Consider the following 21,900-nt stretch of genomic DNA (forward strand, 5'->3'; position numbering starts at 1 on the left):
CTCGGATACACATGTTTATGGCTTTATCTTATAGAACTCAAGGTTCCCGTGCTGGGAAAACAGGTTTTGCAGCTGTTTGAGCTAAGATTTCCAAGTTATTCACATAATGAAAACCTATACTTTGTTTCGGTCGAGTTCCCCATTCAAATGCATGTAACAGTGAGAAACGCACTGTCTTGGCGAAAGAAAGCGTTTTTGTACAACTTCATAGAAATAGCTGTAACTTTTGATAGAAGACTCGGATACACATGTTTATGGCTTTATCTTATAGAACTCAAGGTTCCCGTGCTGGGAAAACAGGTTTTGCAGCTGTTTGAGCTAAGATTTCCAAGTTATTCACATAATGAAAACCTATACTTTGTTTCGGTCGAGTTCCCCATTCAAATGCATGTAACAGTGAGAAACGCACTGTCTTGGCGAAAGAAAGCGTTTTTGTACAACTTCATAGAAATAGCTGTAACTTTTGATAGAAGACTCAGACAAACATGTTTATGGCCTTATATTATAGAACTCAAGGTCCCCGTGCTGGGAAAACAGGTTTTGCAGCTGTTTGAGCTAAGATTTTCAAGTTATTCACATAATGAAAACCTATACTTTGTTTCGGTCGAGTTCCCCATTCAAATGCATGTAACAGTGAGAAACGCACTGTCTTGGCGAAAGAAAGCGTTTTTGTACAACTTCATAGAAATAGCTGTAACTTTTGATAGAAGACTCGGATACACATGTTTATGGCTTTATCTTATAGAACTCAAGGTTCCCGTGCTGGGAAAAGAGGTTTTGCAGCTGTTTGAGCTAAGATTTCCAAGTTATTCACATAATGAAATCATATACTTTGTTTCGGTCGAGTTCCCCATTCAAATGCATGTAACAGTGAGAAACGCACTGTCTTGGCGAAAGAAAGCGTTTTTGTACAACTTCATAGAAATAGCTGTAACTTTTGATTGAAGACTCAGACAAATATGTTTATGGCTTTATCTTATAGAACTCAATGTCTCCGTGCTGGGAAAACAGGTTTTGCAGCTGTTTGAGCTAAGATTTCCAAGTTATTCACATAATGAAAACCTATACTTTGTTTCGGTCGAGTTCCCCATTCAAATGCATGTAACAGTGAGAAACGCACTGTCTTGGCGAAAGAAAGCTATTTTGTACAACTTCATATGAATAGCTGTAACTTTTGATAGAAGACTCGGATACACATGTTTATGGCCTTATCTTATAGAACTCAAGGTTCCCGTGCTGGGCAAACAGGTTTTGCAGCTGTTTGAGCTAAGATTTCCAAGTTATTCACATAATGAAAACTTATACTTTGTTTCGGTGGAGTTCCCCATTCAAATGCATGTAACAGTGAGAAGCGCACTGTCTTGGCGAAAGAAAGCTATTTTGTACAACTTCATATAAATAGCTGTAACTTTTGATAGAAGACTCAGACAAATATGTTTATGGCTTTATCTTATAGAACTCAAGGTCTCCGTGCTGGGAAAACAGGTTTTGCAGCTGTTTGAGCTAAGATTTCCAAGTTATTCACATAATGAAAACCTATACTTTGTTTCGGTGGAGTTCCCCATTCAAATGCATGTAACAGTGAGAAACGCACTGTCTTGGCGAAAGAAAGCTATTTTGTACAACTTCATATGAATAGCTGTAACTTTTGATAGAAGACTCGGATACACATGTTTATGGCCTTATCTTATAGAACTCAAGGTCTCCGTGCTGGGAAAACAGGTTTTGCAGCTGTTTGAGCTAAGATTTCCAAGTTATTCACATAATGAAAACTTATACTTTGTTTCGGTGGAGTTCCCCATTCAAATGCATGTAACAGTGAGAAGCGCACTGTCTTGGCGAAAGAAAGCTATTTTGTACAACTTCATATAAATAGCTGTAACTTTTGATAGAAGACTCAGACAAATATGTTTATGGCTTTATCTTATAGAACTCAAGGTTCCCGTGCTGGGCAAACAGGTTTTGCAGCTGTTTGAGCTAAGATTTCCAAGTTATTCACATAATGAAAACCTATACTTTGTTTCGGTCGAGTTCCCCATTCAAATGCATGTAACAGTGAGAAACGCACTGTCTCGGCGAAAGAAAGCGTTTTTGTACAACTTCATAGAAATAGCTGTAACTTTTGATAGAAGACTCAGACAAACATGTTTATGGCCTTATATTATAGAACTCAAGGTCTCCGTGCTGGGCAAACAGGTTTTGCAGCTGTTTGAGCTAAGATTTCCAAGTTATTCACATAATGAAAACCTATACTTTGTTTCGGTGGAGTTTCCCATTCAAATGCATGTAACAGTGAGAAACGCACTGTCTTGGCGAAAGAAAGCGTTTTTGTACAACTTCATATAAATAGCTGTAACTTTTGATAGAAGACTCGGATACACATGTTTATGGCTTTATCTTATAGAACTCAAGGTTCCCGTGCTGGGCAAACAGGTTTTGCAGCTGTTTGAGCTAAGATTTCCAAGTTATTCACATAATGAAAACTTGTACTTTGTTTCGGTCGAGTTCCCTATTCAAATGCATGTAACAGTGAGAAACGCAGTGTCTTGGCGAAAGAAAGCTATTTTGTACAACTTCATATAAATAGCTGTAACTTTTGATAGAAGACTCGGATACACATGTTTATGGCTTTATCTTATAGAACTCAAGGTTCCCGTGCTGGGAAAACAGGTTTTGCAGCTGTTTGAGCTAAGATTTCCAAGTTATTCACATAATGAAAACCTATACTTTGTTTCGGTCGAGTTCCCCATTCAAATGCATGTAACAGTGAGAAACGCACTGTCTTGGCGAAAGAAAGCGTTTTTGTACAACTTCATATAAATAGCTGTAACTTTTGATAGAAGACTCGGATACACATGTTTATGGCTTTATCTTATAGAACTCAAGGTTCCCGTGCTGGGCAAACAGGTTTTGCAGCTGTTTGAGCTAAGATTTCCAAGTTATTCACATAATGAAAACCTATACTTTGTTTCGGTCGAGTTCCCCATTCAAATGCATGTAACAGTGAGAAACGCACTGTCTTGGCGAAAGAAAGCGTTTTTGTACAACTTCATATAAATAGCTGTAACTTTTGATAGAAGACTCGGATACACATGTTTATGGCTTTATCTTATAGAACTCAAGGTTCCCGTGCTGGGCAAACAGGTTTTGCAGCTGTTTGAGCTAAGATTTCCAAGTTATTCACATAATGAAATCATATACTTTGTTTCGGTCGAGTTCCCCATTCAAATGCATGTAACAGTGAGAAACGCACTGTCTTGGCGAAAGAAAGCGTTTTTGTACAACTTCATAGAAATAGCTGTAACTTTTGATAGAAGACTCAGACAAACATGTTTATGGCCTTATATTATAGAACTCAAGGTCTCCGTGCTGGGCAAACAGGTTTTGCAGCTGTTTGAGCTAAGATTTCCAAGTTATTCACATAATGAAAACCTATACTTTGTTTCGGTGGAGTTTCCCATTCAAATGCATGTAACAGTGAGAAACGCACTGTCTTGGCGAAAGAAAGCGTTTTTGTACAACTTCATATAAATAGCTGTAACTTTTGATAGAAGACTCGGATACACATGTTTATGGCTTTATCTTATAGAACTCAAGGTTCCCGTGCTGGGCAAACAGGTTTTGCAGCTGTTTGAGCTAAGATTTCCAAGTTATTCACATAATGAAAACTTGTACTTTGTTTCGTTGGAGTTCCCTATTCAAATGCATGTAACAGTGAGAAACGCACTGTCTTGGCGAAAGAAAGCTATTTTGTACAACTTCATATAAATAGCTGTAACTTTTGATAGAAGACTCAGATACACATGTTTATGGCTTTATCTTATAGAACTCAAGGTTCCCGTGCTGGGAAAACAGGTTTTGCAGCTGTTTGAGCTAAGATTTCCAAGTTATTCACATAATGAAAACCTATACTTTGTTTCGGTCGAGTTCCCCATTCAAATGCATGTAACAGTGAGAAACGCACTGTCTTGGCGAAAGAAAGCGTTTTTGTACAACTTCATATAAATAGCTGTAACTTTTGATAGAAGACTCGGATACACATGTTTATGGCTTTATCTTATAGAACTCAAGGTTCCCGTGCTGGGCAAACAGGTTTTGCAGCTGTTTGAGCTAAGATTTCCAAGTTATTCACATAATGAAAACCTATACTTTGTTTCGGTCGAGTTCCCCATTCAAATGCATGTAACAGTGAGAAACGCACTGTCTTGGCGAAAGAAAGCGTTTTTGTACAACTTCATATAAATAGCTGTAACTTTTGATAGAAGACTCGGATACACATGTTTATGGCTTTATCTTATAGAACTCAAGGTTCCCGTGCTGGGCAAACAGGTTTTGCAGCTGTTTGAGCTAAGATTTCCAAGTTATTCACATAATGAAATCATATACTTTGTTTCGGTCGAGTTCCCCATTCAAATGCATGTAACAGTGAGAAACGCACTGTCTTGGCGAAAGAAAGCTATTTTGTACAACTTCATATAAATAGCTGTAACTTTTGATAGAAGACTCGGATACACATGTTTATGGCTTTATCTTATAGAACTCAAGGTTCCCGTGCTGGGAAAACAGGTTTTGCAGCTGTTTGAGCTAAGATTTCCAAGTTATTCACATAATGAAAACCTATACTTTGTTTCGGTCGAGTTCCCCATTCAAATGCATGTAACAGTGAGAAACGCACTGTCTTGGCGAAAGAAAGCGTTTTTGTACAACTTCATATAAATAGCTGTAACTTTTGATAGAAGACTCGGATACACATGTTTATGGCTTTATCTTATAGAACTCAAGGTTCCCGTGCTGGGCAAACAGGTTTTGCAGCTGTTTGAGCTAAGATTTCCAAGTTATTCACATAATGAAAACCTATACTTTGTTTCGGTCGAGTTCCCCATTCAAATGCATGTAACAGTGAGAAACGCACTGTCTTGGCGAAAGAAAGCGTTTTTGTACAACTTCATATAAATAGCTGTAACTTTTGATAGAACACTCGGATACACATGTTTATGGCTTTATCTTATAGAACTCAAGGTTCCCGTGCTGGGCAAACAGGTTTTGCAGCTGTTTGAGCTAAGATTTCCAAGTTATTCACATAATGAAATCATATACTTTGTTTCGGTCGAGTTCCCCATTCAAATGCATGTAACAGTGAGAAACGCACTGTCTTGGCGAAAGAAAGCGTTTTTGTACAACTTCATAGAAATAGCTGTAACTTTTGATAGAAGACTCAGACAAATATGTTTATGGCTTTATCTTATAGAACTCAATGTCTCCGTGCTGGGAAAACAGGTTTTGCAGCTGTTTGAGCTAAGATTTCCAAGTTATTCACATAATGAAAACCTATACTTTGTTTCGGTCGAGTTCCCCATTCAAATGCATGTAACAGTGAGAAACGCACTGTCTTGGCGAAAGAAAGCTATTTTGTACAACTTCATATGAATAGCTGTAACTTTTGATAGAAGACTCGGATACACATGTTTATGGCCTTATCTTATAGAACTCAAGGTCTCCGTGCTGGGAAAACAGGTTTTGCAGCTGTTTGAGCTAAGATTTCCAAGTTATTCACATAATGAAAACTTATACTTTGTTTCGGTGGAGTTCCCCATTCAAATGCATGTAACAGTGAGAAGCGCACTGTCTTGGCGAAAGAAAGCTATTTTGTACAACTTCATATAAATAGCTGTAACTTTTGATAGAAGACTCGGATACACATGTTTATGGCTTTATCTTATAGAACTCACGTTCCCCGTGCTGGGCAAACAGGTTTTGCAGCTGTTTGAGCTAAGATTTCCAAGTTATTCACATAATGAAAACCTATACTTTGTTTCGGTCGAGTTCCCCATTCAAATGCATGTAACAGTGAGAAACGCACTGTCTTGGCGAAAGAAAGCGTTTTTGTACAACTTCATATAAATAGCTGTAACTTTTGATAGAAGACTCGGATACACATGTTTATGGCTTTATCTTATAGAACTCAAGGTCTCCGTGCTGGGCAAACAGGTTTTGCAGCTGTTTGAGCTAAGATTTCCAAGTTATTCACATAATGAAAACCTATACTTTGTTTCGGTCGAGTTCCCCATTCAAATGCATGTAACAGTGAGAAACGCACTGTCTTGGCGAAAGAAAGCGTTTTTGTACAACTTCATATAAATAGCTGTAACTTTTGATAGAAGACTCGGATACACATGTTTATGGCTTTATCTTATAGAACTCAAGGTCTCCGTGCTGGGAAAACAGGTTTTGCAGCTGTTTGAGCTAAGATTTCCAAGTTATTCACATAATGAAAACTTATACTTTGTTTCGGTCGAGTTCCCCATTCAAATGCATGTAACAGTGAGAAACGCACTGTCTTGGCGAAAGAAAGCTATTTTGTACAACTTCATATGAATAGCTGTAACTTTTGATAGAAGACTCGGATACACATGTTTATGGCTTTATCTTATAGAACTCAAGGTTCCCGTGCTGGGAAAAGAGGTTTTGCAGCTGTTTGAGCTAAGATTTCCAAGTTATTCACATAATGAAATCATATACTTTGTTTCGGTCGAGTTCCCCATTCAAATGCATGTAACAGTGAGAAACGCACTGTCTTGGCGAAAGAAAGCGTTTTTGTACAACTTCATAGAAATAGCTGTAACTTTTGATAGAAGACTCAGACAAATATGTTTATGGCTTTATCTTATAGAACTCAATGTCTCCGTGCTGGGAAAACAGGTTTTGCAGCTGTTTGAGCTAAGATTTCCAAGTTATTCACATAATGAAAACTTATACTTTGTTTCGGTCGAGTTCCCCATTCAAATGCATGTAACAGTGAGAAACGCACTGTCTTGGCGAAAGAAAGCGTTTTTGTACAACTTCATATAAATAGCTGTAACTTTTGATAGAAGACTCGGATACACATGTTTATGGCTTTATCTTATAGAACTCAAGGTTCCCGTGCTGGGCAAACAGGTTTTGCAGCTGTGTGAGCTAAGATTTCCAAGTTATTCACATAATGAAAACCTATACTTTGTTTCGGTGGAGTTTCCCATTCAAATGCATGTAACAGTGAGAAACGCACTGTCTTGGCGAAAGAAAGCGTTTTTGTACAACTTCATAGAAATAGCTGTAACTTTTGATAGAAGACTCGGATACACATGTTTATGGCTTTATCTTATAGAACTCAAGGTTCCCGTGCTGGGCAAACAGGTTTTGCAGCTGTTTGAGCTAAGATTTCCAAGTTATTCACATAATGAAAACTTGTACTTTGTTTCGGTGTAGTTCCCTATTCAAATGCATGTAACAGTGAGAAACGCACTGTCTTGGCGAAAGAAAGCGTTTTTGTACAACTTCATAGAAATAGCTGTAACTTTTGATAGAAGACTCGGATACACATGTTTATGGCTTTATCTTATAGAACTCAAGGTTCCCGTGCTGGGCAAACAGGTTTTGCAGCTGTTTGAGCTAAGATTTCCAAGTTATTCACATAATGAAAACCTATACTTTGTTTCGGTCGAGTTCCCCATTCAAATGCATGTAACAGTGAGAAACGCACTGTCTTGGCGAAAGAAAGCGTTTTTGTACAACTTCATATAAATAGCTGTAACTTTTGATAGAAGACTCGGATACACATGTTTATGGCTTTATCTTATAGAACTCAAGGTTCCCGTGCTGGGCAAACAGGTTTTGCAGCTGTTTGAGCTAAGATTTCCAAGTTATTCACATAATGAAAACCTATACTTTGTTTCGGTCGAGTTCCCCATTCAAATGCATGTAACAGTGAGAAACGCACTGTCTTGGCGAAAGAAAGCTATTTTGTACAACTTCATATGAATAGCTGTAACTTTTGATAGAAGACTCGGATACACATTTTTATGGCTTTATCTTATAGAACTCAAGGTTCCCGTGCTGGGAAAAGAGGTTTTGCAGCTGTTTGAGCTAAGATTTCCAAGTTATTCACATAATGAAATCATATACTTTGTTTCGGTCGAGTTCCCCATTCAAATGCATGTAACAGTGAGAAACGCACTGTCTTGGCGAAAGAAAGCGTTTTTGTACAACTTCATAGAAATAGCTGTAACTTTTGATAGAAGACTCAGACAAATATGTTTATGGCTTTATCTTATAGAACTCAATGTCTCCGTGCTGGGAAAACAGGTTTTGCAGCTGTTTGAGCTAAGATTTCCAAGTTATTCACATAATGAAAACCTATACTTTGTTTCGGTGGAGTTCCCCATTCAAATGCATGTAACAGTGAGAAACGCACTGTCTTGGCGAAAGAAAGCTATTTTGTACAACTTCATATGAATAGCTGTAACTTTTGATAGAAGACTCGGATACACATGTTTATGGCCTTATCTTATAGAACTCAAGGTCTCCGTGCTGGGAAAACAGGTTTTGCAGCTGTTTGAGCTAAGATTTCCAAGTTATTCACATAATGAAAACTTATACTTTGTTTCGGTGGAGTTCCCCATTCAAATGCATGTAACAGTGAGAAGCGCACTGTCTTGGCGAAAGAAAGCTATTTTGTACAACTTCATATAAATAGCTGTAACTTTTGATAGAAGACTCAGACAAATATGTTTATGGCTTTATCTTATAGAACTCAAGGTTCCCGTGCTGGGAAAACAGGTTTTGCAGCTGTTTGAGCTAAGATTTCCAAGTTATTCACATAATGAAAACCTATACTTTGTTTCGGTCGAGTTCCCCATTCAAATGCATGTAACAGTGAGAAACGCACTGTCTTGGCGAAAGAAAGCTATTTTGTACAACTTCATATGAATAGCTGTAACTTTTGATAGAAGACTCGGATACACATGTTTATGGCCTTATCTTATAGAACTCAAGGTCTCCGTGCTGGGCAAACAGGTTTTGCAGCTGTTTGAGCTAAGATTTCCAAGTTATTCACATAATGAAAACTTATACTTTGTTTCGGTGGAGTTCCCCATTCAAATGCATGTAACAGTGAGAAGCGCACTGTCTTGGCGAAAGAAAGCTATTTTGTACAACTTCATAGAAATAGCTGTAACTTTTGATAGAAGACTCAGACAAATATGTTTATGGCTTTATCTTATAGAACTCAATGTCTCCGTGCTGGGAAAACAGGTTTTGCAGCTGTTTGAGCTAAGATTTCCAAGTTATTCACATAATGAAAACCTATACTTTGTTTCGGTGGAGTTCCCCATTCAAATGCATGTAACAGTGAGAAACGCACTGTCTTGGCGAAAGAAAGCTATTTTGTACAACTTCATATGAATAGCTGTAACTTTTGATAGAAGACTCGGATACACATGTTTATGGCCTTATCTTATAGAACTCAAGGTCTCCGTGCTGGGAAAACAGGTTTTGCAGCTGTTTGAGCTAAGATTTCCAAGTTATTCACATAATGAAAACTTATACTTTGTTTCGGTGGAGTTCCCCATTCAAATGCATGTAACAGTGAGAAGCGCACTGTCTTGGCGAAAGAAAGCTATTTTGTACAACTTCATATAAATAGCTGTAACTTTTGATAGAAGACTCAGACAAATATGTTTATGGCTTTATCTTATAGAACTCAAGGTTCCCGTGCTGGGCAAACAGGTTTTGCAGCTGTTTGAGCTAAGATTTCCAAGTTATTCACATAATGAAAACTTATACTTTGTTTCGGTCGAGTTCCCCATTCAAATGCATGTAACAGTGAGAAACGCACTGTCTCGGCGAAAGAAAGCGTTTTTGTACAACTTCATAGAAATAGCTGTAACTTTTGATAGAAGACTCAGACAAACATGTTTATGGCCTTATATTATAGAACTCAAGGTCTCCGTGCTGGGCAAACAGGTTTTGCAGCTGTTTGAGCTAAGATTTCCAAGTTATTCACATAATGAAAACCTATACTTTGTTTCGGTGGAGTTTCCCATTCAAATGCATGTAACAGTGAGAAACGCACTGTCTTGGCGAAAGAAAGCGTTTTTGTACAACTTCATATAAATAGCTGTAACTTTTGATAGAAGACTCGGATACACATGTTTATGGCTTTATCTTATAGAACTCAAGGTTCCCGTGCTGGGCAAACAGGTTTTGCAGCTGTTTGAGCTAAGATTTCCAAGTTATTCACATAATGAAAACCTATACTTTGTTTCGGTCGAGTTCCCCATTCAAATGCATGTAACAGTGAGAAACGCACTGTCTTGGCGAAAGAAAGCTATTTTGTACAACTTCATATGAATAGCTGTAACTTTTGATAGAAGACTCGGATACACATGTTTATGGCTTTATCTTATAGAACTCAAGGTTCCCGTGCTGGGAAAAGAGGTTTTGCAGCTGTTTGAGCTAAGATTTCCAAGTTATTCACATAATGAAATCATATACTTTGTTTCGGTCGAGTTCCCCATTCAAATGCATGTAACAGTGAGAAACGCACTGTCTTGGCGAAAGAAAGCGTTTTTGTACAACTTCATAGAAATAGCTGTAACTTTTGATAGAAGACTCAGACAAATATGTTTATGGCTTTATCTTATAGAACTCAATGTCTCCATGCTGGGAAAACAGGTTTTGCAGCTGTTTGAGCTAAGATTTCCAAGTTATTCACATAATGAAAACCTATACTTTGTTTCGGTGGAGTTCCCCATTCAAATGCATGTAACAGTGAGAAACGCACTGTCTTGGCGAAAGAAAGCTATTTTGTACAACTTCATATGAATAGCTGTAACTTTTGATAGAAGACTCGGATACACATGTTTATGGCTTTATCTTATAGAACTCAAGGTCTCCGTGCTGGGAAAACAGGTTTTGCAGCTGTTTGAGCTAAGATTTCCAAGTTATTCACATAATGAAAACTTATACTTTGTTTCGGTGGAGTTCCCCATTCAAATGCATGTAACAGTGAGAAGCGCACTGTCTTGGCGAAAGAAAGCTATTTTGTACAACTTCATATAAATAGCTGTAACTTTTGATAGAAGACTCAGACAAATATGTTTATGGCTTTATCTTATAGAACTCAAGGTTCCCGTGCTGGGAAAAGAGGTTTTGCAGCTGTTTGAGCTAAGATTTCCAAGTTATTCACATAATGAAATCATATACTTTGTTTCGGTGGAGTTCCCCATTCAAATGCATGTAACAGTGAGAAGCGCACTGTCTTGGCGAAAGAAAGCTATTTTGTACAACTTCATATAAATAGCTGTAACTTTTGATAGAAGACTCAGACAAATATGTTTATGGCTTTATCTTATAGAACTCAATGTCTCCGTGCTGGGAAAACAGGTTTTGCAGCTGTTTGAGCTAAGATTTCCAAGTTATTCACATAATGAAAACCTATACTTTGTTTCGGTGGAGTTCCCCATTCAAATGCATGTAACAGTGAGAAACGCACTGTCTTGGCGAAAGAAAGCTATTTTGTACAACTTCATATGAATAGCTGTAACTTTTGATAGAAGACTCGGATACACATGTGTTAAGAGAATTTTTATTTTAGTTAAATCATTAAAGTATAATCAAGTAGAAACAAGTATGCCTTATAATCAAGTGTTTATATATTTTCACACGGTAAAGCTTACTGTTGAAAAGAACACAATGTATTCCTTGCTTAAGTGTGTGAGATGTTTGACAAAGACAGGACATATACATGCATTCTTTACTTCAGTGTCTGCGATGTCAGATAAGCATGAATACTGCTGTGTCGTTGTTTTTCAGTTTGTGTGCAGAAGTTAGATAGCTAAGACAATGCCTGAGCTCTCCCCTCTTCAGTTGAAAGAGGAAGTATTATGTAACCCATTTTGCCTTATAAATAAAGCGAGTAAACGGTGCTCGGTGTGTTAGTCTGCTCAGAGACTCTCACCCGTGCGCACGTCTTTGAAACTCTGAGTCGGTCTGCCAGTGTCTCATTTCTCTCTTACTGTGTTTGAACAAATTGTCAACCCTTGACATTTAATTGGTCCTTCGTAGCCGGAGAACTGACTGTTATTTTAACGTCTAGTTTTCCACAGACGGTCTCCATCGGATCCTGACGTCGTGACGCCTGCGCTGGAAGAAATCTGATCAGTAAAACGAAAAACCCGGGAACGTGAATTCGATCTCCGGTCAGCGTTCGGCCTTCACGGCTCCAGGACCCGATGAGCACCGGATCTTAAAACGCAGCGCCACAGTAGAGGTGAATATGACACGCATTCCACCAAGCGCTAAAATACGTTGATATTGAGATTTTCCTTTAAGTAGTGTGTAAACCTAGGTACGCCGACAGATCTCAGTGTCCATGCGGGACTAAGAAGACGACAGGCAAGAGCGAAATTCTAGAAAAATCGCTATTAAAAGTTCCGGTCGCTCTGGGAGTGGCTGCAACGGAACAGGTTTCCGGTCACTCAAGAAGAGTGGCTGAAGGTGAAGGTGTTACACAAATAAATAGGCCTACGGAAAATCTCAATAAAAATCATAGAAACGCGCTTTGTTTGTGAGGAGTGAGTTGTTTTTACGACCCAATACGCGGTCGAACCACTTCTCAAACTGTTTTCCTGTGTACACTCACGTATTGGTAAAGGTGGAAAAAAGGGTTGTGCTTCATCACGTAAAATTGATAACCGCTCTCTCAATTAGTGGGAGAGTAGAAGGCTGTTATCGAAAACCCATTCTCACTTTTTCATGCCAAAGAAGGTGTCACAGTTCTGACGTAATTAGTTCAAAATGGGTAACTCTAAAACTAAAGTAAAATTAACAGCAGATGAAGGATGGTTGGAAAAAAACTGTCCAAATGCAGGAAGAGTCAGTGCAAATAGGTGGAGAAATCCACATAAAATTTATTGCCCAGCCTGGCAAGGCAAATGCAATCAAGAATCAATAACTGCTTTAAAGGCTGCTTTACAAAAAGAATTATTTGAGGAAAAGAGCCAAAAGAAAAAAGCAAAACGCTTAGCAGAATGGCACCTTTTCAAGGCGTGGATGGTAGAAAACGATAAACGCATTGCTAAACGTGCCCAAAAGCAGGAAACTAAAGATAAACAGAAAACTGCAGGAGAAGAAAAACCGTACCCCCCTCCTTATGCTCTTCAGCCTGCACAGCCTGTAGCAGCTGCACCTAACCTTACGTCAGCACTTCCTGTAAGCTCTCCTCACAAACCTTTTGTTTCAAATCCCTATATGGAGGCCAGACAACAACTTGATCTTATGACTAAGCATGGTCATTCCAAAAAAACAGAAATTGTAGGTCAGTTTCCAATGGTAGCCTTATCTAACCCCAGGTACGGTCAACCCACTGGTCCCCCAGACGCCCAAGGAGTCATACCAGTAGACGGTGAGCCTTTAATTTATGCATTCCGACCCTGGTCTCATAAAGACAGAGAGAATGTACTAAAAGATGTGCCACCCCTTAAAGAAGGCTTCCGGCCGTGGCGAGATGCAGTGGAATTGATCCGTCAGGGGTGGGGTTTAAATGGTCATGAGATGCATCAAGTTTTTCAAGATTTATTAGGTTTAAGTCTTCCTAGAGCTAGAGGTCAATTTACAGGAAATGATTTAAACGGTGACGTGTTGGGGCCAGACACTCCCCAATTAATACAGGAGCTTAATAACTTGTATGGCAGAATAGAAGTTATTTTAGCCCCAAGGCCAGATTATGGAAAGATAGGAGAGTGCAAACAAAAGGAAGGAGAGACAGCATCAGACTATTTGGATCGCCTACGCCCAGTTTTCAGACAAAACTCAGGGCTAAATTATGATGCCGATCCACTGTCTGCTTTTCAACAACAATTAAAAAATGCCTTCCTAAATGGTCTACTGCCTAAGATAAAAGCACAAGTAGACAAACACTGGGTCACTCAAAATACAGGAACCTTGCCTGAAGCCCTACAATATGCTGAGCATGCAGTCAAAATTCAAAAACAAAAAGAAAAAACAGAAGGAGTTTTCATGATTGATCCAGAGACAGGCTTTATAGCCTTCTCAGGACAGCAACACACGGCAGGTTTTAAGCAAAGTAGGGGAAAGCAAAAAGCAGGACAAAGAAGAGATAGAAGAGATATGAGATGTTATAACTGTGGTAAAATCGGGCACTTTGCTCGAAACTGTAGAAATGTAAGCCAAGAACAGGAAGGTGGAGATGACAGGCGCAGACGCCGTGATGAATGACTAGCACAAGAAAAGGGAAGTGAAACAAGTGAAGGGGAAGTTTACAACATTGAACAACTGCTGCTAGGCTCAGAAGCAAAGCCCACCGTTATAGTGCACGTTAACGGGGTCCCAATAAAATTCCTTTGCGACACAGGTGCTTGTAAAACTGTCCTAACAGTAGAAGTCCCAAATTTAACCTCTTCAAAAGATACCTTAATCGTGAAATCAGCCTCAGGACATGTGACAAAACAGCATCTAACCGACCCCCTTTTTATGTCACATAGAGATAGTGGCCGTGCCTGCAAAAATCAGTGCATCTATGATCCATCTTGTCCACTAAATTTGTTAGGAAGAGATGCTTTAACAAAATTAAAAATAGGAGTTTTTCCTGAAGAAAGTGGCATGAAAGCCAGACTCCTACTCTCTGAAAGTCAGAGCCAAACTGAAGATATTTTTGTTTGTGAAGGTTTAGGTGAGCCAAATTATTACTGGGCCTTAGATTTACCAAAACTTGAACCATTAGAGGCCAAAGCTAATATGTACTTACCTGAGCACTCACATAGACAGGACCCAGCAAAATATCACAACACCTTGTGGTATAAATATGTCCCAGGTCCAGACAAAATTTATGATCAACAAGTGCACAGACTAGGACCGCAAAAACTAGTCCTACAACACCTGTATGTGACACAGAGTGGTAATGCAGTATGCTCAGTGTTACAGACAGATGCAGTGCAGCGCTTAAATAAGATATGCAACCCTCATGTATCTGTTGCACGCAACGACCAAACGCCTTGGTCTGAGTTAGGCACAGTGCTGAGAAATGTAGAAATGGACAGATATGACAAAATAGAGTGTGAGGACTGGCAAAAAGGCCGTAGAACTGGGTGCATGAGGCTAACGCTGTGTTGGCCGGTGACAGCCACACCAGCCACACATTTAGCCACAACAGAGCAAGATGAATGACAAGTATTAACAATTGAAGCACATCCAGAACTAGAGAAGCTGCCACAAACATTATGGTCTCAAGGACCCACGGATGTAGGCCTAATAAAAGGAGCAGATCCAGTAGTGGTGAAAACTACAACCTCATATAGGCCTGTAAAACCACAATATCCCTTGAGTGCAGAGGCAAAAGAAGGTATCAGACCAGTCATAGCAGAGATGCAAAAAGCAGGTATTCTCGTGAAAACTAATGAAGCCACGTGTAATACACCAATTTTTCCAGTAAAAAAGGCTAATACAGGAAAATATCGCTTAGTTCATGATCTAAGAGCAATAAATGAGGTAACAGAGCAAATACCTCCAGTGGTTGCAAATCCACACACAATTCTAAATCAAGTAACACCAAAAGAACGGTGGTTCTCTGTAATAGACTTGTCCAATGCCTTCTTCTCCGTACCTCTGCACCCTGACTCACAGAAGTTATTCGGATTCACCTTTGACAATCAAAAGTATACTTATACAAGGTTGCCTCAGGGATTCCAGAATAGCCCAACTCTGTATGCAGAGGCTTTGAGAAAATCAATGTCATCTTGTACGCTCCCTGCCCCAGGGCAGTTCTTGTTGTATGTAGATGATATATTGATCACAGGCCATACAAAAGATGAGTGCAAAGAAAACACATTAACAGTTTTGCAACATCTCGCAGAGCAAGGCCATAAAGTGTCACAGCATAAACTGCAATTGTGGAGCCAGGAAGTAACATACCTTGGCCACAAATTGACAGGACAAGGCAGGCAGCTGTTAGAGAGCAGAAAGATAGCAGTCCAAAATGCCCCAAAACCAGTAACTAAACAACAAATGATGAGTTTTTTAGGACTGTGCAATTTCTGTAGATGCTGGATTCCAGAATACGCATTACTAGCTCAACCACTACAGAACCTCATTTATGGTAAAGATCTAGCATTAAAAGACAAAGTACAATGGACTCCAGAAGCAGAAAAAGCTTTCGTTGATTTGAAAATAGCACTGCAGACATGTACCGTCTTAGCATTACCAGACTATGGAAAACCTTTCGTTCTCCATGTTGATGGTGCAGGAGGGTATATGAAAGCAGTCTTAACTCAAGCTTTTGGAGAAAAACAACGTCCATTAGCTTTCTACTCATGCAAACTTGACTCTGTAGCTGCTGGATTACCTACCTGTGTTCAGGCATGCGCAGCAGCAGCAGAGGCAGTTAAAAAATGTGCAGACATTGTTCTAGGACATAAATTGATCATCAAAGTCCCACATGCAGTGACCTCTATTTTGCTCCAAGCGAACCTCTCTTTCCTCACGCATGCAAGACAACTTTCTTATGTGGGGATTCTACTTACACAATCACACATAAAAATAGAGAAGTGTGGCCAGCTAAACCCAAGTACACTTTTGCCGACTTCTCTGGACGGAGAACAACACTGTTGCATTCAAAAATTAGAGGAAGATACAAAACCTCGCACTGATATATACAGCTCCCCCCAGAGCAGTTTCAGTAATGTTTTTGTGGACGGCTCAGCGTCAAAAGACATTCACGGTAGAAATTGTGTGGGTTATGCGGTCACAACTGTTGATAAAGTGATAGAAGCAAAAGCTCTCAGCTCCTCAAACTCTGCTCAAAGCGCAGAACTAACCGCAGTCATCAGAGCATGTACTTTATATAAGGGTCAAAGTGTTAATGTTTACACAGACAGTCAATATGTCTATTCAGCAGTTCATCATTTCGCTAAAATATGGCATAACAGAGGAATGACAACTTCCTCAGGCAACACAGTTCAACATGCAAACCTTCTGAAAAAGCTATTAGAAGTAATAACGTTGCCAAAAGAATTAGCACTATGCAAATGTGCAGCTCATCAAAAGGATGACACAGAAATTACGAGAGGAAATAACTTTGCTGACAAAGCAGCAAAAGCAGCTGCAGAAAAACAAATTGATGTTTTAACAACAGAAACCATAGATCTAATACCTTTAGAAATACTAGCAGATGCACAGAAAACAGCATCGCTGAGTGAACAAAAATCTTGGGTGAAAGATGGAGCAGAATTAAAAGACAACCTTATGATGTGTAATGGCAAACCAGTGCTTCCAAAATCTTTGCATAGAACTGCTGCTTTAGTGACACATGGGAAAACTCATGTGTCATCAGGAGGGATGATTAATATTCTTAATAAACAATTCTATACAAAAAATTTTGAAAGTTCAGCACAAGAGTTTATCAGAACATGTATGATTTGCCAAAGACACAACGCACAGGGAAATCTACGTCCAAAGCGAGGGCATTTCCCTATACCACCGCATCCATTTCACACTGTCCACATGGATTTCATAGAATTAAATGAATCACAATCCTCCAAATATGCACTTGTGATAATTGATGTATTTTCCAAGTGGCCAGAAATATACCCAGTGAAAAAAGCAGATGCAATATCAGTAGCAAAATGTCTATGTAATCATTTTATTCCAACGTACGGTATTCCATCTCTGATAAGATCAGACAATGGCACACATTTTGTAAATGAAGTAATAAGTAAAGTTTCTGAAGCTTTAGGCTTCAGCATAAAACATCACTGTTCTTATCATCCACAAAGTGCAGGATTAGTCGAGAGAACTAACGGCACAATTAAACAAAGGTTGAGGAAATGTATGGAAGAGACTAAAAAACCTTGGCCTGAATGTCTAAGCTTGGTTAAATTATGGATGAGAATAACTCAAGGAACAGGTGGTCTAACGCCATTTGAAATCGTACATGGCAGACATTTTCCACTCCCCATAATGAGTGAGCCAATTAATAAATCTATTGCAGAAACAACAATGGCAGAATGGATGACAAAACTATTTGAGAATAAAGAAGTGAGATTAAGCAATCAACTGCCGAGTGACTTTTCTTCAGTTTCTTGCAGGTTGAACCCCGGTGATTGGATTCTGATTAAAGTCCTCCAGCGGAAAAACTGGAGTGCTCCAAAGTGGGAAGGTCCCTTCCAGGTGCTACTTACCACACCCACAGCGTGTAAGATAGCCGAACGAGTTTCGTGGATTCATCAATCCCACGTGAAGAAAGTGTTTGCACCACAATAAGACGCCGGTTCCCCTGACTCTTACGTGAACCCCTGCTGGAGGACAGGGCTGAACGGGTTTCCCGCCCTGTGCTTCCTCGGCAGTGCTACTCACGTGGGAGCTCGGGTGTGCCTGGTCGCCCTGAAGATCAGACTGACCTATCCCACCGAAGAGCAGAACCAATAATAACACCAGGGACGCCTGAATAAAATCTCAACAAGATGACTGAGGAAAACAACCTGATAAATCCAGAAGAAGAACCAGCTTCAGAATCAATGCTAGCACCAGTTCCAGCCCCAAAGCTGTTGTGCTTGGGCGCTTGTGACATCAAACGAAAACTACTCATGTGCTACATATTCTGTCTAATGGCTATCCTCCTGATGACGACACTCTTTTGGTTGATGCCCAGTGGAACCCACAAGACAGTACCAATTATTCTCCGACCTAAGAGGTGGACCCACGACAACTCGCACCTGAAGGAGATAGACAAAGAACACAACACCCAGTGTGCTTTAACTTCACAGGAGCAACCGGACAAACAGGTACGCCCCAGGGTCTGAAGAAATTAGGACAAAACCGAAACTGCTCCATGATCCTGGCGGCACCAGATTGGGATGGCATCGGCTCATCGACAGGTACATACTGGGTACAGGGCGCAGCTTGGGCGTGTGGCCTGAAAGTCTATTTCATGCTGCCACCAAACAGCACCGGACTCTGTGCCCCTGTTCTGGTATCTGACCACACCTTTAAGATGTCAGTGAACAGCAACACCAGAGCTAAACGTAGCACAGGCCTCAAGCCCCATGATCCATATCTTGGTTCTGATGTACCAGATGACTTCAAACTCTGGACCAAGAGCCAGAAGGTAATACACGCTTTGTTTCCATGGATAGGAGTAGGGAAACACGCACTACGGATAGAAACCCTGGACTATCGTTTTGGATTATTTTTAAATGCTTCAACCCGCATTAATCAAGGACAGAATGAAGAAATTGATGCAATTCGCATCACTGTCATGCAGCACCGAGTGGCTTTAGACATCATTCTCGCAGAGAAAGGTGGTCTCTGCGTATTGTTTAACACTACATGTTGTACCTACATACCTGATAACATCCATTCATTAAACATGACAAATGCTTTGAATGTTTTGAAACAACTGAGAGACGCTCAGCAGCAGGACTACGTTACCGATACTCAAGGTTGGTGGGACTGGCTGCTGAGCGGCTCTTGGAAATCTCTACTGATTAAAGGCCTGTTGGCCCTTTTCAGTGTGATGTTACTATTTTGCCTTTTCATTGCTTGTATTATCCCATGTCTGAGAAGCATAATGACAAACATGTTCAAGCGTATGTTAGGAAACCATGTCTTGGCTCAGTCAGTTATGGAGGATCCCTATCGTCAGTATGGTATGCTGAGTGTGGGAGAGAGAGAAGAAAATCTCTATGACAATCTTGACAAGCTTGTTGTTTAATTATTTCACTGAATGACGTGCAAGTTGAAAATGTGACTAACAAGTGACTATGCATTGAGTAAAACATGTGAAATATATTAACATCAGGAGGGAATGTTAAGAGAATTTTTATTTTAGTTAAATCATTAAAGTATAATCAAGTAGAAACAAGTATGCCTTATAATCAAGTGTTTATATATTTTCACACGGTAAAGCTTACTGTTGAAAAGAACACAATGTATTCCTTGCTTAAGTGTGTGAGATGTTTGACAAAGACAGGACATATACATGCATTCTTTACTTCAGTGTCTGCGATGTCAGATAAGCATGAATACTGCTGTGTCGTTGTTTTTCAGTTTGTGTGCAGAAGTTAGATAGCTAAGACAATGCCTGAGCTCTCCCCTCTTCAGTTGAAAGAGGAAGTATTATGTAACCCATTTTGCCTTATAAATAAAGCGAGTAAACGGTGCTCGGTGTGTTAGTCTGCTCAGAGACTCTCACCCGTGCGCACGTCTTTGAAACTCTGAGTCGGTCTGCCAGTGTCTCATTTCTCTCTTACTGTGTTTGAACAAATTGTCAACCCTTGACAACATGTTTATGGCCTTATCTTATAGAACTCAAGGTCTCCGTGCTGGGAAAACAGGTTTTGCAGCTGTTTGAGCTAAGATTTCCAAGTTATTCACATAATGAAAACTTATACTTTGTTTCGGTGGAGTTCCCCATTCAAATGCATGTAACAGTGAGAAGCGCACTGTCTTGGCGAAAGAAAGCTATTTTGTACAACTTCATATAAATAGCTGTAACTTTTGATAGAAGACTCAGACAAATATGTTTATGGCTTTATCTTATAGAACTCAAGGTTCCCGTGCTGGGCAAACAGGTTTTGCAGCTGTTTGAGCTAAGATTTCCAAGTTATTCACATAATAAAAACCTATACTTTGTTTCGGTCGAGTTCCCCATTCAAATGCATGTAACAGTGAGAAACGCACTGTCTCGGCGAAAGAAAGCGTTTTTGTACAACTTCATAGAAATAGCTGTAACTTTTGATAGAAGACTCAGACAAACATGTTTATGGCCTTATATTATAGAACTCAAGGTCTCCGTGCTGGGCAAACAGGTTTTGCAGCTGTTTGAGCTAAGATTTCCAAGTTATTCACATAATGAAAACCTATACTTTGTTTCGGTGGAGTTTCCCATTCAAATGCATGTAACAGTGAGAAACGCACTGTCTTGGCGAAAGAAAGCGTTTTTGTACAACTTCATATAAATAGCTGTAACTTTTGATAGAAGACTCGGATACACATGTTTATGGCTTTATCTTATAGAACTCAAGGTTCCCGTGCTGGGCAAACAGGTTTTGCAGCTGTTTGAGCTAAGATTTCCAAGTTATTCACATAATGAAAACTTGTACTTTGTTTCGTTGGAGTTCCCTATTCAAATGCATGTAACAGTGAGAAACGCACTGTCTTGGCGAAAGAAAGCTATTTTGTACAACTTCATATAAATAGCTGTAACTTTTGATAGAAGACTCGGATACACATGTTTATGGCTTTATCTTATAGAACTCAAGGTTCCCGTGCTGGGAAAACAGGTTTTGCAGCTGTTTGAGCTAAGATTTCCAAGTTATTCACATAATGAAAACCTATACTTTGTTTCGGTCGAGTTCCCCATTCAAATGCATGTAACAGTGAGAAACGCACTGTCTTGGCGAAAGAAAGCGTTTTTGTACAACTTCATATAAATAGCTGTAACTTTTGATAGAAGACTCGGATACACATGTTTATGGCTTTATCTTATAGAACTCAAGGTTCCCGTGCTGGGCAAACAGGTTTTGCAGCTGTTTGAGCTAAGATTTCCAAGTTATTCACATAATGAAAACCTATACTTTGTTTCGGTCGAGTTCCCCATTCAAATGCATGTAACAGTGAGAAACGCACTGTCTTGGCGAAAGAAAGCGTTTTTGTACAACTTCATAGAAATAGCTGTAACTTTTGATAGAAGACTCAGACAAATATGTTTATGGCTTTATCTTATAGAACTCAATGTCTCCGTGCTGGGAAAACAGGTTTTGCAGCTGTTTGAGCTAAGATTTCCAAGTTATTCACAAAATGAAAACCTATACTTTGTTTCGGTCGAGTTCCCCATTCAAATGCATGCAACAGTGAGAAACGCACTGTCTTGGCGAAAGAAAGCTATTTTGTACAACTTCATATGAATAGCTGTAACTTTTGATAGAAGACTCGGATACACATGTTTATGGCCTTATCTTATAGAACTCAAGGTCTCCGTGCTGGGAAAACAGGTTTTGCAGCTGTTTGAGCTAAGATTTCCAAGTTATTCACATAATGAAAACTTATACTTTGTTTCGGTGGAGTTCC

At 39.5% G+C, this 21,900-nt stretch overlaps 1 long non-coding RNA gene across 1 annotated transcript; it reads left to right on the forward strand.

Moving 5' to 3' along the window:
• The first annotated feature begins 11,396 nt into the window (after window positions 1-11,396).
• LOC308403314 lies at window positions 11,397-20,049 on the forward strand. The gene is made up of 2 exons (XR_013972890.1): window positions 11,397-12,088; window positions 17,909-20,049. It is a non-coding gene; the product is annotated as an uncharacterized lncRNA (long non-coding RNA).
• The last annotated feature ends 1,851 nt before the right edge of the window (window positions 20,050-21,900 follow it).

The sequence above is a fragment of the Rhamphochromis sp. 'chilingali' genome, assembly GCF_963969265.1.
Source record: "Rhamphochromis sp. 'chilingali' genome assembly, chromosome: 9".
Taxonomy (NCBI): Eukaryota; Metazoa; Chordata; class Actinopteri; order Cichliformes; family Cichlidae; genus Rhamphochromis; species Rhamphochromis sp. 'chilingali'.